At 39.8% G+C, this 18,894-nt stretch overlaps 1 long non-coding RNA gene across 1 annotated transcript in view; it reads right to left on the bottom strand.

The window, feature by feature from the left end:
- Positions 1–5,319, bottom strand: part of LOC111934349 (uncharacterized) — a 36,465-nt gene extending 31,146 nt beyond the window's left edge. The window contains exon 1 of the long non-coding RNA XR_015275242.1: positions 5,215–5,319. This is a non-coding gene — a long non-coding RNA (uncharacterized LOC111934349). The remainder of the gene's footprint in view (positions 1–5,214) is intronic.
- Between the last annotated feature and the right edge of the window lie 13,575 nt (positions 5,320–18,894).

The raw sequence follows: 18,894 nt of genomic DNA, 5'->3' as shown, positions 1-18,894 counted from the left end.
TGGTCAGGAAGTAATTTACTGTTCACAGACTGCATAGATAGATGATAGATAGATAGATAGATAGATAGATAGATAGATAGATAGATAGATAGATGTAGAAAATGCCCTACATTGTCTACTTAGCTATTTAAAATGGAAACCCCACAACTGAAGAAAGAAAAATACTTGGACTTTGCCTACCCTGCCCTCCTACAGACAGAACTGCAAGGACTGTCAGAGGTGAAGTGTCCCTTTTACATGGATCCATCATTGCAACCAATTCCTCACCACAAAGTGCAGTAATCTTTCCAGTGAGGGAATGCAGATAACAGACCCTGTGATTTTGCAGCTGAAGGAGGGCCCCTCATTCAGCTGCTTTAGCACCTTTAGGTAATGCCTCTGAGAGCAGAAGTAAAAAGGTTGCAGGAGTTCAGTTCTCCCAAATCTGCCCTTGTGAGACCCTACAGAGGAATGGGGCACTGTGCCTTCCTGTGCTGCTCCCCCATCCTGAAAAGCTTTGCACTGGCCTAATGATTCAGTCTCCCTGTATTGGTACTTACAATTACAGTGAAAAACTAACCAAAATCTAGTCTTGGTTACTCATGGCTGAACTATCAGGTTGTGGGTTGTAGCCAAGTGTTCTGCCAGGTCTGGGAGCCTACACTGCTCACTCCACTTGCTGCACACAAAATTTGTCCTCAGAGGCTCATTTACATAGGGTTTATAGTACTGGAGGCTTTACTTTGCATTTGCAAAATGCCCTGGCTCACAGATGACTAACAGAAGACAGACAGAAGGAAGCCAACATTTCCACTCTTCCCTCCATGCACTCATTTCTATTCCTTTCAGCCAACACCACATTCTAGCTGCAAACCCAATCTGCTAGGCTAGCACATCTATAATGAGAGAAACATAAGAAACAACTAAAATCCAGGCAGACTACACATAAGACCATTTTTTACATTTATCCAGCTGTGTGTAAAGTAATATTAGCAAAACTGGTGCTTTTTTTAGAGCAATTGGCTAATATATTTATGTGCAAAGAAGGATATATGTGGTATGATCAGCTATTGCAAATAATTCTGGTGTGCCCCCAAAGAAAGAATTTCAATTTAAATTATTTATTCAACATTCCATACTAAATCATATAATAAAATACGATTTCTACACAGAAAATAGATTTATTGCATACAGATGTGCTAAAATCAAAACATCTGCACATGAAAAATCATCAATACCACAATATTTTATCTACTTTGTGCAGATAAAGCAACCAACTAATTGCTTTCTGAAAAATTCAGGGCAGAAATTTAGTGCACCAAATATTTATGGGTTAAAAAGAAATGCAGTAATTACAGAATCCTGTATCACTTCCATTTGTACATAGTATATTGGGTGTAGGCACATGCCATCAGACCTCAAGTAATGCTTTGTAGATTGATGAAGTCTGACTCAAACAATATGTCACAACAGGAGCCTGACAACTGAAAGGATGCTTAATGCAAACTTGCAAAGCCTTCCAAAAGAATGTTAGATATTTAGCCACTTAATGATTTGAGCAGTAGGCTCTTTTTACTGCTACTGAAATGAAATACTTCAGTAAAGCTCTCGTCATTTACAGATGTCCTTCTATATCAAAATCATGCACCATTCTTGGTTCATTTACAAAATCAGATGAAACAGAGCTGGATCTTTTACTTTTTCCTAACTGGCTGCAATTAGTAGACAGATGTTATTGAACAGGACTACTGAATACATTCCCCCCAGTCTAATCTCTTTTGCATTATTCTGTGTCAATCTGTAACTCAACAACCTTTGCTAATATCTCCATTTATTATTTTTGATAGAAAGGTTCATAACATCTTGCAATGTGTGTGCTTTTTGTTTCTGCCTGTCTACTAGACACTGAAGTAATTTGGGACATTGCTTAAAATGTCTTTAGCTACTCTTCAGTGTGATGTTAATTCTGAATTTATGTTTCCATAGAGCACTATGTGTAACACCAGAATAGCACTTTAGTGTTTAGTACTTTACCCACATATAAAATTTTTGGCTGTAAAAAATTCAAGCAATATAGAGAGTGGTTGAGTTGTGTTGAAAAAAACATCTTATAAAGGTAAAATATTGATTGAAGTTTGGGGAAAAGTATTCTTGCTTATTTTAAAATATAGATTTAAAGAGCAAGGATAGAGGTGGATAAATTTGATTATCCAATATCATTTTAAGTTTTCTTTCCTTTAGAAACTAAGCATCCATGGCTTAGTTTGTAGATGTAGGATGGCTTTTGTATGGTGGGAAGAGATTTTAAAATTAAAGGATTGTGCTACATTTTATCCTAAGATGTTTTCTTAAATATTTGATGGATGCAGGTGCCTGACTCTACAGCTTACATGACACATCTGATCTTCTCAGATAACAATACTACCATCCTCATTTTTATTTAATAAATCTTCTGTCAAAAAAAAAAAAAAGAAAAAAGGTTTCTAAGTAGAGTGTGTATGATTTGCAAATCGTGACACTTGGGCAGCTGTTGCTTTTCCTAAACAAGACACCACACCAAAGCTGCAGCTGTCTGAAAGGGGGATGGACACAAAGGGATTTACATTTGGTTTATGATCAATGTAGAAAAGACAATGGGAAAGAAGTGAATATACCAGGCATATCTGCTGTGCTGGAAATCAGTCTTACTGGGCAAACTTCCCTAAGGAATATTTCACCTGGGCAAAGGAAGAGGTGAGGAGAGCTTTTTCTTTTCCACTGTATTTATGAAATGTATTTCAAGGCATTTAAAGGGGAGCTGGCCTTTCACATGAGGTATTGGAACTGTTATTGCAACAACCCAAATTATCAGCTCTTTAACTCTACTTTCTCCACATATGTTAATAAAAAAAAAAAAGCCTTTTGAAAGAGCCTCATACCCGAAATTGTTAATTTGTCAGCTGTGTATTATCTGAGGCAGCTTCCACATGCCTCTCCAAGCCTTTGAAACTTCATGGCACATCTGCCCCCCCGTAACAGCATTTACAGATGTTCTTTTTCTGACATGTGGAAGGTGTCTGGACTTACACTATTAGCATAGCAAACTCTTCAAAATCTTGCCTGGCCTCTAGAGAAGAGCTCATATGAAAGAAAAATTAATGGTTTTTTGTCCTCCTCATTGAGAATCAAATGAACATATAAATACATTAGTATGAAAAATATATGTTAAATGCTCCTAAATTAGAAAATTGAGTAAAAAACAACATCAGTGCTTTTTTGTACTTAATTTAATAAAACCAATAGCTTAATAAACTCATTATTTTATTTTGTTGCATGGAACCATTAACGTCTTGATACTTTCAAGTGAGACACTCTGTGAGTGTTGCTGCCAATTAATAGCATTTGTTTAGTTTTGAAACCAGCTTTTATCACAGCTGAAATCAGCTGAGACCTTGAAAGAGAGAAAAAAGATAAAGGTGTAGTTTCCAGGTCTGCTTGAGGATGCAACGCTCACTTGAGGACAGTGGAACAAGTGCAGCACCACAGGCCAGCTGGAGAAGGTTAACAGAAAATGGCTATAAACTGGTTATCAGGGCCTTGTTCAAGCTTTAAAAGCACCAACCCAGAGAAACATCTTGATTTGGGGATATAAATCGCCAGTTAGGATTAAGGATGGCAAAAGAGTGAAAAAATCTTTTCCAGGTTGTCTCCTGGAGCCTTGCTGTGTTCCAGCTTTTTATTCTTGAGAACCCAATGCCTTTCCTCCATGGCAGTCTTCCACTTTGAGGAAAGGTTCCTGCTCTGCAGAGCTGCCCATCCATACAATCCACACCTGTGTTTGTAGAGCTTTTGTGGATTCTTAGGCTGTATTGCTGAAAACAGCTGAGTTACCTTTTCCTTTCCTCTTCCCCTTAGTTGTGGTTGTAACTGGTGGGAAGGGTTTGATGACAGCTCAAATCCTTGGATTTGGATGACAGGACTCAAATCCTCAGATAGCTGGGCAGTGGGTTTGAACAAACCTCGAGGAAGCTCTGGGAGAACTTCTTTATCACACTTCTTTGGAAAAGCATTCTCAATGCTGACACTTATGCTCAATCAACTCCTATAACCCAAACTTACAGGATCTAGGACTGGGGATCACGAATAGCCCTATTCTTTAATATGAATTTTAAAAGAAACATTAACAATATTTGTTACCATGAGATTGTAAGAACCCCAGCCATATCTCCTGGCAGTAAAGCTGTTTTGCTGCAAACTGTGAAAGAATATGAAGTCTTTTCATTTATCATTATTATTTATGGAACTGAAAAAATCATCTTTCAGTCACAGCCCATGTTATCTGTTTTACATGTGTAGAGCAACACACACACATACATGTGAAGAAAAACAGCAAAAATAAGTGTAAGCATATAAATATTTTGTAATAAAGACAGATAAATTTCAGCAAGTCCTATCTTAAATGAAATAAACCTCCAGATCAAAATATTCAACATGGGACTGCAGATCAGCCCCCTTTTTTTTTTTGCTGTGTTCCAGGAATCTTTCCCTAGCAGCACAGTACCTGCCTTCCTGGTTTTCTTTTTTGTCCATGTTCTCAAACTGGGCTAAGGCTTGCCAGTAGAGAGTGATTTTATTTAATGTTGTTGATTAACATTCAAAAATATTTTTCTTTAAAACTCCTCTAGTTTCTATTTCAAGGTTATTACATTTCAATCATTTTAGGAAAATGGATGGAGGGAAAATAAGAAAAACATAAGAAATTGCTAAGTTCAGCAATGCAATTAATGCAGCCATCATTGGCAGTCTGAAAGAAGACAATCAATGGCTGGAAGGTGACCTGGCTTCAGAGTTTTCTGCCATAGCAATCAATATTATCCTTACTGCAGACAGACTACTCTAGATATGTGAGGTTTCATCTCAATGGTTTTTATTCTTGTATAAATACCTTAAATAAATAGCACAAGAAGAACACCTAGGGCTACTTTCAATTACATCCCTATCATGCAAAGGTGAAAGCAGTTCCACTTGGTAGAATTTGCCCTTCTGTTCAAGACAAGATACTTTTAAAAGGAAAAAGGAACTTAATGAAGTGTTATTTACACACTGTGCAAGTGATAATGTTTACATTATTCTGTTCTCACTTTAGCAGAAACCATTTCTAGTTGGAAAGAATTTAGCTTTAGTAAACAGGCAAATTCTTATGATTTCCTTTGTTTCCAACTGACACTTCATGGATCATTGATTTTTACTACTTACTATTTTAATAACAATGACAGCAGTCCCAAAGCAAGTACCATTTGTCCAGGACATGTTTGGGTTTTTTTCCTTCAGAAAATACTTTATCATTCCATTAGAGATGATCTGAAAAACATAAAGAAAAAGCATAAAGAAAGCTTTATGCTCCATCACTTTTTAAAAAAAATCTGATATGCAAACACATTACAAAAGTGTAATGCAGTGTAACTGCACTTAGTGTGCAGTTGTTCTAAATTACAAAATAATACAGAACTATTGGCAAACGATTGGTTTTAGTTGTTGTTGACCAGTAGTGTTATTCATGTTTGGACTAATTTATTCAGGACTGCACTGGGCAGATATTTACTAAGAGAGTTCTCCAATGTTTTCCATGTAGGCAAGGTTTCATCAGCATTAAGAATCTCTTTTTCATCTCTACACCCAGACTAGCTTCTACTGAAGCCTGTGGGAGTCTTTCCATCTCCAGACAAAGAACTGCAAGTTTCTTTCAAGTACACTTTGTCAATTTGAGACAGGCTAAGAAAATCCCTTACAACTCTGAAAAAAAGTTCCAGTGAGCTAGTAACTAAGTTCTATCCCAGACACAATATTGTCCAGATAAGGCCCAACTAAAAGCAGTAAGATAAAATTATTAAGATAGAATGTATTTGGAAGGAACAGTAACACACTGTTCAATTATAGTAAATCAAATATTTGAATGGCAGTGCATGACCTCAGAATCAGAGCTCGAAAACGTACTTCTAGTTATCTGAACCAATGCATCTTAGTAGCTCCTTATGGTTATCACACAGACTGTGAGAGAGGTGGGCACCTTCTCCAGAGCCCTGAGCATGGGGTGACCCTGACCACCACAAGGTTTGTCCCAGGGCAGAGCCCTGCCCTGCTCACAGGACTGAGAGGAGCAGCTCCTTGACTCCCCATCAGCAGAGAACAAGTGGAAACACTAACAAGTGGCACAAGTTGTGATTTTCAGATTTGTTTTGTGGTGACTGTGTTAGCAGCAAATACTGGAAATATTATACTAACTACAAAAAGCATGCCCATGGCCTGCAGGGACAGACAAGTACATTTTATACTGAAATTACTGCCTGCTTCTGGCCCTTAATTGTGCAAGCTACACCCATACACACTCACATCCTTACACAAGGGTATATGTAACACATGCTCAAGGTTAAGTGCTTCATTAAGACTTTTTGTGTCTAGGATAAGAGGAGCAAAATAAGTAATTTGGATACATGGTATCTTTAGAAGGACAGCAAATCTCATCCAAAATAAAAAAAAAACCTAGATAATAAACTTCCAATTGTAACCAAATGCCTGTTTCAAATTATGCCCCAACCCTGCATCAACACTTTCAATCTCAAAGAGCTTTAGTAACAAAAGAAAGATAGAAAAAATTAAAAGCCAAACTGAATGAAGTATATACTCAGTAACAAAATTTTGTAATGTTGTATTCCTTGGGTAAAGGAAAAAAAACAATGGTCAAATTGCTTTGTTAATGAAAGATTATAAAGTATGTATTGAAAGCACAGAACAATTTTGCCTCTGATAAATAGGATTTTTTAATTTTAATTTTCAAGGAGCTTGATCACCAAGCTTTCTTGCTGCTAGAGTCTATTAAAGAACCTCAAAGCTTCTGAGCAAAGCACTTTTAACTGCCAATAAACACATACAAGAGTAATGTGGTTTTAAATGTACAGATGTAAGTTATCAAAAGTAAACTCATTTTGATGTCAGTAGTAATCTTTTCAACTTGATGTACATTTGATGTTTAACTTCTTACTTAGTAAAAAGTTCTTCACTCAGAGGGCAGCTGGGTGTTGGAACAGGCTCCCCAGGTCACAGCCCCAAGCCTGACAGAGTTCAAGAAATGTTTGGGCAAGGCTCTCAGGCACAGGGTGTGAGTCTTGGGGTGTCCTGACCAGGGCCAGGAGCTGGACTTGGTCCTTGTGGATCCCTTCCAGCTCAGCATATTCTGTGATTCTGTGACTTGTATTCCTAAGAGTGACAGCCTTTGACTCATGACACTCAAAATGAAGGATGGCAACTATAGTTTCAGTTCATTTAAGCATGTCAGTAGTCTTACCAACTTTGATTAAACTACTTACATGTTGAAAGTTGGGCAGACACTTTAGCAATTATCTGGATTGGGCACAAAACCCAGTAAATGTAGTTAAATTTCTTCATGTTCCATTATATAGAAATCAAGGCATAAAAATTTTTAATGAACATCAGAGAACTGTGTCAGCATTGTTCTAGGAGAACTACAGATTTGTACAGTTTAGATATATTCTAATTTAAAGATTTCCACAACAGGGAATTAAAAAGACCTGAATTATAATTCCTTTAATGGCAGATCACTTGATAATGCTGCCATCTCTAGTAGCTCTATTTTAAAATTCATGGTAGTGCAGACAAATACTTTTTGAAGGAAAAGAACTTAACATTATCTTTTTACTTTGTCTAATTAGCTGAATAGTGTGTTTTTTCACCCTGCAGCTCTTAAAAAGCTGATCTAATTTCACAATGAACACTTAATGCCATTATATTTGGAAATAGTTGCATTTGCCAACTCTTGTGCAATCACCATTCATCCCACTGCACTCATCCCTTGCTTCTCTTTCTATTTTCTGCCTAGATAAGCTCCTTTCATTAAAACAACTGTTTTGCTGATGCAAAACAAAAAAAAGTTGGAAAAGTTTCTCTGTGGATGTATGCAGATACCCTCATGCCAACACATATTAGCTCCTTTCCAAAGTTTGTCCTCCCCATGTACATTCCATCCCTTCCATCCTTGGAAGCTCTTCAGCAGGGCTGAAATTCACATTCAGAGGAGGTTCCATGCTCACTGCAGGGCATTGAACCACAGAATCACCCAGGATAGATGGTGTGGGAAGAGACCTCTGTAAACCATCTCATCCCACCCCTGCTTCAGGGTGAGCTGAAGAGGAGTGTGCAGGACTGTGTCAAGTGGGCTTCTGAACATCTCTGAGGGTGAAGACTCCCCAGCCTCCCTGGGAAACTTGTCCCAGTGTTCAATCATCCTTATGGGAAAATAGACCTTAAACTGAACTTCTTTCAGTCCATGTCCCTTGTCTCCAGTCTTTTCACTGGGCACTGCAATGAAGATCCTGGCTGCCCATCTTCTTTAGTCCCCTGCCATCAAGTATTTGCCCACAAGTATGAGGCCTCCCTGAGTCTTCTGGAAAATCCCAGCCCTCTCAGCCTCTCCTCATACCACAGATGTTCCAAGCCTTTCATCATCTTTTCAGCCTTTTTCTGGGCTCACTCATACCCATCTCTCCTGTACTACTATTTCTGTACCCACATCAGGACACATCACTCAGTTGTTGTCTCACCACTGCTGAGCAGAGAGGGAACACGTCCTCACCACCATTTGTCAAATGAGTTTGTCATCACAAAAGTCAGCAACCAGCCAGGTCCTGGACTGTGAGCACACATTTCCTCCCAAGGGCAGCTCCACTAGCAGGCAGATGACAAACCTTAAATGCCTGTGACCACTTCCCTTGTGGAGGAGACAGACACTTTATAGAGCTCAGGCAAAATAAAGAGGACTTATTTACACCATTTACATGAGTGGTGTATGCCCATCCAGCCATGCTCACCTGACATGAACTAAGCTCCCTGGCAGACCAGCAAAGGGAGTAAAGTTTGACAGTGGACAGGGAATGGAAATCCATAGCAGTAGCTTCTCTCAGTGAAGCAGATAGATTTTGAAGGGGCGGTCTCTCCACAGCTTAATTCATTCACAGTTTTGAGTAGACTTTCTCAATAATGACAACTTTCATCTGATGATATGTTCTCACTGCTCCAAAACTAGGAAAGCTGATTTTGGCAGCACTGGCAATGCTGCCGCACATCTCAGAAAATACATCTGTAGTGATACGCATGACTGGGACTGGCTGAGATGAAATACTAATACAATTGATTAATCATGACAGCTATTGAGCATTTCACCAGTTGGGAGGATAAATACATAATACAGTTAAAGGAGACATTGCCTCAACCTTTCTTTGACTCTATTACTGCAGAGGGAGAGCAGCTCTCCGCCAGAGGAAGGGGCCCTCAGCACCTATAAACTGCCCAAGACATGTCTGCATCCATTTTAGGCAAATATTTTTTCGAAGACAGGCAGTTGTTTTTTCTTCCATTTTCATTTTCCATTTGCTTGCTCAACCTCTGCAGCCCCTTTGTTTCCTGGTAATAGGTGAGATAGGCAAATACAGGCTCTGGGCACTGGAACGAAAGGGCCTTTCATGTTGTCGGCACCTCAGAATGAGCAAGCAGTGTAAGCCCTCTCTGCAGTTTACATACTGTAGTGGCCTGCTATAGAAACTATGTAATTTGGTTTGCTTTGTTATTTGATAAATGGCAAGGAAAGCTTTGTAGCATGTTGACTGACCCTACTTGTAAGGTCATAGGCCAGCACTGGAGTGAGAGGACACAGCCGTCTGCGTGGTCCCAGCATGCCTCAAGATTGCCTGGGAGAAAGCAGGCTTTATTAGAGGTACAAAGAGCTTGTGATGAAGAGCATCAGCTCTTAATCAGGAAAAAAATATGGGGGGGGGGGGGTGTTTCATCTAAAAGATACTGAGAAGTCTTAACATGTAACATAGCACATGACGCACAATATAGAGCAGCGAGGCTTATAAATAGCACCACCTCTAAAAAACCTTCACTTCAGCCCATCATGGATTGCTCCCTTTTTGATCCAAACCTACAGACTGTTTCACCCTGGGTAGGCCTGTTCAGAACATGAGTTATAAAACAGTGGAAAACTATATTTGAGAAAAAGATATCTGAGTGAAAGTTGTGTTCACTTCACTAGACTGTTACCTGTAGCAACATCCATGGAAGCACAAAGAAACAAAGCATGGGGAAGATGTCAGTCAGCCTGTTCATATCAACTTTTACCTCCAAGAGCCACTTGTGACATTAATTTTTTAAAGAGGAGACTATGCCCAGTATGGGCTCTGAACATGAGGCACTGCTGGACCCCAGCTGATTGAAACATATGGAGCCAGAAGAAAAAAGGAATTTAGTCAACAATTTCCATCACTTCTGTGATGGAAACCCCCACCCCGCCCCACTCTCCAGCACCTGTGAAATCACAAACTGGATATTCCTTTAACAGGTCTGAATTGGCTGATATATATTCAATAAGTTTGTAAGACAGCAAGGAGAAGGCCGTGCAGCACCTGTGTGCTGCAGCACAGCGAGCAGACTGGGTACAAGCAACATGAAACAGGACTGCTCACCTAGGATTACAGAAAGGCTTTCAATGGAGTACAATTAAAATACAGTGCAAAATCCTGTATTTCTATGTACAGCAATTCTTCCCTGTGGAAGTGTCTGTCTTGCTGTAGTTCAAAGCCCTGTGTTTCATATGTGCAGTTACATCTGTCCTGCCTCTGAGAACACACTGACACCATCGAGGACCTGACCCTGAAGACACTCCATGGAGATAGCACATGAATGGGAGTAGCCACTAAATTAGAAACATTTGACTCTCCACTGCAGAATATACAGGGCAGAAATTCAGTAGTCATTTTATTAATGACTTCTAATAGCTAATTAAATTAATATCCTGAGATGAGTACAGATTATTGATTTGGATCATCATTCAAAACACTGCAAGTCCAAAGTCCCTCCACAAAGAATGGAAATTTTCCAGAGAGACCAAAGCATCTGGAGGGACCCTGGGCCACGACAGCACCAACCAGCTGAGGAGACACTGAGCATATGCAGCTCCAGCTCAAGGAGTGGGCTCAGCACTTGAGATGAATCTGCTGCCAAATGACAGATGTGTGCAGAGAAATAACATCCAGTGTGCACATTAAAGCTGGAATTCAGACCTACCATTTTCATAGCAGATATGAGGCAGATGACACTTAAGACAAACTGAGATCCCTCTTCTGAATTATTTGGCTTGCTTCTTATTTATTTTGCTTTATTCTGTACCAGCTCAATTTTGTGAGTCAAGGAGAAGCACAAATTGGAAATTCCTTGCAAATCACTTGGTCAGAGCTGGGCTACAGAGAGAGTCTTACCATGAATCTCTGAAAACACAGAACAAGGGCTGAATTAGCCCAGGAAAGCTCACCTGGAAGCAAGCTGTTGCAAGGGGGGCATCAAGGTTTGACAGGCAAGGGATGAGACTTAATTAAAGCTAGAGGCGGGAAGAGAGGAAGAAATTAAATGCTATTTGGGAACACATGAAACAGAAATTACTCAAAATATGAAATATTTATATTTTTTAGCTGTGAGGGGTTATTTGGAAATATTTTATTGTTCTTTTTCTGTCCCCTGTGCTTTTTTAGGAAGGGAGGAAATGTAGAATACTTCAAAGGATGTGAACCAGGAACTGGAGAAAAACTTGGTTTGGGTACATGTGTGTTACTCATGTACTTCTGGTCTTCTTTCATTCTTGAACCTGTTCCATCTGAGACTTGGATCTTACTCAAATAAAAAAGCCAAAACACACATTTAAAAGTGATGGGCTTATTCTCACTTCAAGTGCTGTAAACTCATTATAAGGGCACTGGATTTGGGGTAAAGCACTTTTCTCCTCTCGCTTTGAAAGCCCTCCTGTTCTGGGCTGAAGAAGGGATGTGTTACCATCCCTCCTGTAGGAGGTGTGGATGCATCCTTATTTCCTCTTCAGAGGTCAGCCTGCTCACATCATAGTTGAGCTGTGATATCCTCTGAAAAGATGAAGTATATGTGCATGCAAGCCCTCCTTTAGTTACTATGGAAAATGGATTCAGCCCATCCCTAGGCTGTCCAAGGTGTCAGGCTTACTGAATTATTGAACTTACTGGCTCCTTTGAGGATGCTTTCAAAATAGGTCTAGCTAGTCTTTAAGTATATGGAGATATGGATTCCCTATATTAAGCAATACTCATTGCAGTATCTAGGTTCTGTTGTTGTCAACGCTACTCTCCTTCCTTTAATCATTGCCATAGGAAATTCTGAAAAAATAAAACCATCCTGGATCTTGTTCCCTGTTCTCCAATGTTAACTTTGTTAAACTTAAATTATTTTGTAATTTTCTCCATAACCAGGTAGGCTACAAATTTTTGAGTGTGCTTCAAATGAAATCTTAAAGCTGGGGTCCAACAAACTTTATCTATCATAAGACATAGAGAAACTCATAGAAGTTGACAAAGCTGGAATCTTCATCCTAGAAGCGCATTGTAAAGGTTAAGTAATCATTGCAATATCCACTTCAGTAAATAGTATTATCTTCACACAGTGGGAAGGGCTCAATCCAGAAAGAGATGTGAGTACTACTGAGCCAAGTATGCAGTCTTCAATTCCTGCTGACTGCAGCCAGCCTGGAATTTCACTCCCTTGCAATGCTCTGCAGAGCAGAGTCCAACATAAATTCAGACCTGAACAAGTCATCAAACTGCTGTATAACTTCACACAGTGACACATTTGCTAAGGTGTTTAAAGTTTCTCTTCTATTAAATACCATAATTATTCATGCCAACCTGATTATTCACATAAATCAAGCCTCCGTTTAAGCTTTCCTTCCCCTGAGAACACTAAACACTCTTATGTGACCATATCTTTAAGTTAAATAAAGAATTGCAAATGCCTGTCTTCCAAAGGAAATGCTGTACCGATCCAGCACAGCCAGGGAACTACATTAACAGGACCCTGATAAAAGAGAGCAGCTTAAAGCAATACAGATAGGGCAAAATGAGAAGGTAGTCAAAAGTCCCCTCTCCCTTCTCAAAAATCCTAAAAATTCTAAAGTGCATTTAAAAAAGAAAATTCCCTTCATCACCCTCAAGGTGAACAAACACTTTAAGAGTTTTTTATGGGAACACCATACAAGTAAGGCCTCCAGCCAGTGATTTGAGGAATAAGGTAGTGCTGTAGGACTGTTCCAAGCCACTCACAACTTCAGACAGCAGAAAAAAGAAAGCTAAAGGACAATGAAAAGATGAACATAACCTACAATTTTTCTGTGATGGATGGTGCAACTACCATGCTGCAGAGAGCTGAATCTCTTTAAATCCATCAAAATATGTGCATAAGCATCTCCACTGGGGGTGAAAGCAATGCTGGGTGTTCAAAGCTAGATCACACATCTGAGTGGATGCAGGTGGCTGGACTCAACACTGCTGAGCACAGGTGATGCACCCTCTGCACCCCAAACCAGACCAGCACAGAGGTGCTCCAGCCTGAAAGAAAGAAAATTCCTGCTTATTCCCCCCAGGCTACTTACAGATAATCTCAAAGAAGCCTGGGGGTTCCCTTGCACTGCTCACCTCCACCAAGCCCACCAGCTGCTCCCTCATCTGCCCTGTCAGAGTCATTGACTTAGGAAAACAAAGTTAAAAGTTATTAAAATTAAATAAAAGCAGATAATCCTGACAAAGTACAACAGAGAAATGTGCACCCTTGTGCTGGGATATATGACAGAGAGTGACCTTTAGCAAGGCAAGAATATGTGTGTGTGAAGTTCTTGGTCTCCTAACCCCACTGAGCTCACCCTGGATGGCACAGCTGGCTCAGCCCAGCTGTACCCCCAGTTTCACAACTTGGCTGAGTCCATCTTCCTATGCCAAGTGTGTCTGGTCAGTTATATCCCCACTGGAATTCCTCACTGACTGGAACAGGTTATGTACCTGCTCATAAATAATCCCTTGAAATACAGATAGTTAATCTTTACAGGAATAAAAAGAAGTAATATAAGCTGTAACACGAGTTCTGGTTTTGTCATTTCCCGTATAAAACACTAGGCCAGCACTGAACAATTTTACAAACTTTCCAAGAGAACTGTCCATAAGCCAGTTCTTTTACCAGGTGTCAATACCAGAGCCAAATAAAATCTTTACACATTATATTGATCTGCATCTATCACATCTTGATCAAAGTTTCCTGCCTTCTGTTAAGGTGCTAATGATTTCCTAAGCAAAATCAAACACAGTTACTCAACTGTCTCAACAAGTTAGATGAAGTCACTTTAATTGCTGACTTTGATGCATCTTTTCTCGCATACTAATTTCAGCTAAGTAAGATGGTGCACACACATTAAATGATGAAGCAAGGCAAAAGCAGAGCTAGCTACAGGTAAGTTGGTAAAAGTCTTGCTCATTTCTAAGTCTCAGTTTTGGGGACTGACTTTCTGTCTCTGCTAAGACAGACCTGCTGCTCCAGAACTCATTTTTCAAAGCCCAAATAATTAAGATCCCAATGACAGTCACAATCCTACTAAACAAATAAAATCACTCTGTTTTTTCATACAATCACAAAATTATTGGTTTTTGCTCCTGCCTACTCCCCTTTTGCTCAGATCAGAGGGGGAAATCTGAGGAATAAGATCAAAACTTAAAATTTATAGGTTAAAAGTGTCTTTTTAAAACAGCTGTGGCACATGTTTGCCCTGAGATTTCCCAATGCCTCAGTCCTCAGCAGCATCTCCATTTGACATGACTCCATCTTTGCCTCTTTAAAATTTCATATGGAGGAGCTCATGTTTTCTCTCTGTGCTTGCAACGTGATGAAAAGGGAAAAATTAAAGGGAATGGGATCCTTATAGTAACATATATGTATTGTTATTGTTAAACCTGTGTCAAGAGCTCAGAACTTTTCATAGAAAAATTTGTACTTGGAGAAAATCTGGAAAGAAAGGGCTTGGACTTAGAGGGAATTTCATAAAATACCAAATTAAGATGTGTCAATTGGGTTCTTAAATTACACAAACCCAAAGCAAATAACATACATCAGTGGCTTGAAGTGCTCTTTTGTAATCAAATGATTTGTGTTTCAAACCTGAAATTTGACAAGAAATTAATTTCTTCATCAGATTTATTTTGTATGGTTTTTTTTCATTTTTAGAAAAAGATATATTGCATCGTAATGTAGTAGGATATAAATTATTATGACACACGTTTTTTAGTCTGTCTGAATTCCTTTTTTCTTTTCCACATTGTACAATATATTTCTCCAATTTTACAATTAGCATCTTGCAAATTTTATCTCTGACATGTTTGCCTAATATTTGGACGACTGCCATTGTGTGCACAAATTAGGCTGCCTCTTTTGAAGCGCCAAGCCCCTTATCCATTACATTTCCCATTGCTTTCAACAACCATTCAAGCTGGAGCAGAAGGGTCCTTCCTTGCCCTGTGCAGGACGAGGCCATTGGGTGACATGTGCACCTCGAGGGGTTGGGCCAGCCTGCCCCTGTTCTCACCAATACTGCTCGTGGACTTGCATGCCAGGCTTTGCACACAAGTATCATTTAAAGAATGGTTTTCAACTGCAGTACGAGGAGTTGAGTGCTCAGTACAAATCTGTCCCAGAAACACTCAGCATGGATTTTAAGCAGAGTGGATCAGCAGCTGGCGGCTTCCGAAAACACAGGGAAGCCTTTTCCAACAGGCACCTACGAGTAGTTATCATCTGGCAGGTGCTCTTAATTCACTTTCCTCCTTTTCAACTCCATGCTTGAGTCACAATGTTTTGTACCTGCATTGCACAACCTAAAAGTACACACAGCACCTTTGTCCCAGTGCAGGTGAGTAAGAGATTGGTCATCTGCAAGCTACAGCTTCCATTGCGCAAATGGTGCCGCGGAGGATGCGTGTGGGATATTGTTCCAATGCACACAGCTACCTTTGGGAAAGATCAAATGCACACTGTGTTACAACACCCATTTTTGCTGTGCTGTCATTTGATACCTCCAACTGATTCATGCTGATTGCCTCTGTTCTGCAGGTCCCCATCTCCCAGGCTGTGGAACAGCCCCGGCTGTTTCTGCAGTCTAAGGTAGGCAGGGAGCACTTCCCAGGGCAAGAGCAGCTTTGCCCAGATGTTCCTCAGTAGCAGAGATGGAGAAGTCCAGGATGGAGGACTTTACCAGCTGCAGACAATACACAGGCACACCTCAGCAGCAAGGTGGACAACTACTGAAATTGTGCCTGTGAAAAGCCTGCTGCAGAGCCCCCTTTCTGGTCTCAGGCTCCTCCTTTCCAGGTACAAGTACCTGATGCTGAGGACAGAGAGACCATTGCCAAAACAGATGCTTGATCAGAGATCACTGAGAACTCCCCAAAGTTCTCATACATTCAGTGACGTACATGGTGCAGGAAAAGGGAAAACAAAACCATTTTCCAAGACCTAGGACTCTAAAATTTCATTTTCTTCAGCCATAATGTTATTCTCATTATGACAAGTATGTAAAACTATTACCACGAGTCTAACCTCGTCAAACTTACTATCAATGCATAATATTTATTTTCAGTGGAAGGAGCACATCCTTGCCTCAAACAATGAGCATAAGAACTCTTTCAAGGAGAACAGAACAAGACATATTTTTATATACTACAGGCCAAATTACTTCCCTCACTGAAGGGTGTAAAAGTTTCCTAGAGAGGAATGAATATGTAGTGTTTTATTTAAAAATGATTTGCTATTCTGACATATAATATCAAAATCCTGAACCTTCATCATCAGAGTGAGACAAGCTGCATCTTTTTCCCTCCCTTTTTGTATATACTGTAGCCAGTGCTGTTACCATGCAAAAGGTAAATGTTTGTATTTCCCTCTATTCCATAACACTATTCATCGAGCTGTAACAACACAAGAGTCTACATAATCCAGGTTTGACTGAATGCATCGATTGTTCTTCATGCTCATGAGAGGCTTCACGTTTGAGGTTGAGAAATATTTCTACTGTAAACATCAGATCAAGGAGCACAAATTCAGCTTTCATTTCTCTCCATAGTGATTTTTGCATACAACTTATGACACAAAGGTGAGTCAATATGTAATACAGCAGCAACAAAATCTCTCAATAGAAAGAAATTCCATTTTGTTAATATTTCAGCTGCCTCTTTAAACAAAAGATATGCTGCTGTGCCTGTGAATGGCCAGTTCAGATGTAAGGCTCACAGTGCAACTGAACTGTCCTGAAGAAACACAGTCATGAAATTTCTTCTTGATAAACTTCTCTGAATAAGATGACCAAGAAAACTTCAGTTTCAAAGCTGTAAACCCTTACATGCATGTGGATGTAAGTATTATGGAGCAGAAAGTGCAGCTCTGAGACAAAACCTAATATGCCTTGTTTACTTAATGTGCTTGTGTTTTCTTCCCCTGTCAAAAGGGGCTTGGTCATTCATTAGGACATTCATTCAATTAAGTGATACTGAACAACCCTATGTATAGGTCACTTGTACAAATTACATATGTACACACTGGTTTGGTTTTTTTTGTATAGATATTGTGCCTATCAAAACCTTCTTAACAACCACATTGCAAGTTCTTACTATCTGCTTAAGATACTTGTTTTCGAAGTCTGATTTCCACTCTGATAAAGATACATAAAATTCCCAGTTCTACCCACTCATACCAACATGCCCATCTCAGTGCTGTGCATAACCAAAAGCCACTGAAATTTCACCTGAAATCCTTAATGAACCTCTTCACCTGACAGATGCTAGGATGCTCTCTTAAACTAAGTGATCATTAGCTTAAAACAATGTAGGAGACTCAACAATCCATTTTTCTTCTTGCATGTTAAATCATTGCATTACGTAGTTACAACAGTAAAAAGTCTGATTTCCCTTCATCAGCCATAGGTCTAAATCACTAAGTTTTTCTATTAAAGAGTCTCCCTAGGTACACCACTCTGTCACAGATCTGAACTCAAAATCATTTATTTAACATCTGTTTCACAATAATTTCTTAAAGATTTACTTCTTTCAAACACAACTGGGACACTTGATCCTCCCTTGTTTCAATCTGCAATATCCTTCAAAATAACAGTAAAAGATGTTATGAATACAAAACCAAAGCTGACACCAATAAATTTCAGTGACTCCTTTCTCTTGCCTTATTCCTGCTTGGCTGCTCCTAAAAGGAGATGAACTGTAGAGACACTCAGAGGCAATTTAGCGGTATTACAGAAGGACCCATTCAGTCTGGACTGAAAAGATCCTCTCAAAATCACAGGAAAACTTGGGGGTTTTTTTGGAGGGGGCGTGTAGTAAGTACAATTTCTCAAGTAAGAACCCCCAGATCACTGACAGAGCTATGCTTAGAGTGGAACATGCACCAGTGTCTGGCCCACTGTGCCTTCAGAGCAGGTAATGCATTAATGCAATCACTCTGTGTGGTTACTTCAGACTAAAAACCTGCTTTTCTTTCACACAGGAGGTTATCTTTGAAAAATTCATAGAGGGGATTGGGCTGCCTCCATAAAACCAATAATAAATTAAGAGTATGAAGGTTTTCCAGGTGCTTGACTTTTTTATGTCAAGCTACAATGGCATTGCTGTGGACTTGTCCTCTTTTTTTCCCCTGGAAATTTTGCCTGGGCTGAAGGTAAAAACTCTGGACGTTGTTCTAGGATTTCTGGCAACCCAGACATGACTAATTACTTCCAGACAGATGGACATGCAGAAATGCCAAACCAGTGGCAAGTGAGCAAATATGGACCAAGTGTCCAGCAGGAGCACCCAGCGAGGGCCTGTGCTGGAGGTACCGTGGATTTGCTGCAAATGCACAGAGCATCTGCATTTCACATCAGCACAGATTTCACTCCAGGAAATCCTTAGCAGAAACAGGACTGCCTGAGTTTGCTGCTGCCCTCCCTCTCCACCAGCAGACCTGCTCCAGGTTAAGCTGCCATCCCAT

Source organism: Cyanistes caeruleus, chromosome 12 (assembly GCF_971803275.1).
Source record: "Cyanistes caeruleus chromosome 12, bCyaCae1.hap1.1, whole genome shotgun sequence".
Classification (NCBI taxonomy): Eukaryota; Metazoa; Chordata; class Aves; order Passeriformes; family Paridae; genus Cyanistes; species Cyanistes caeruleus.
The sequence above is the reverse complement of the archived record's forward strand: the minus strand, read 5'-3'. Positions and strand labels throughout refer to the sequence as shown.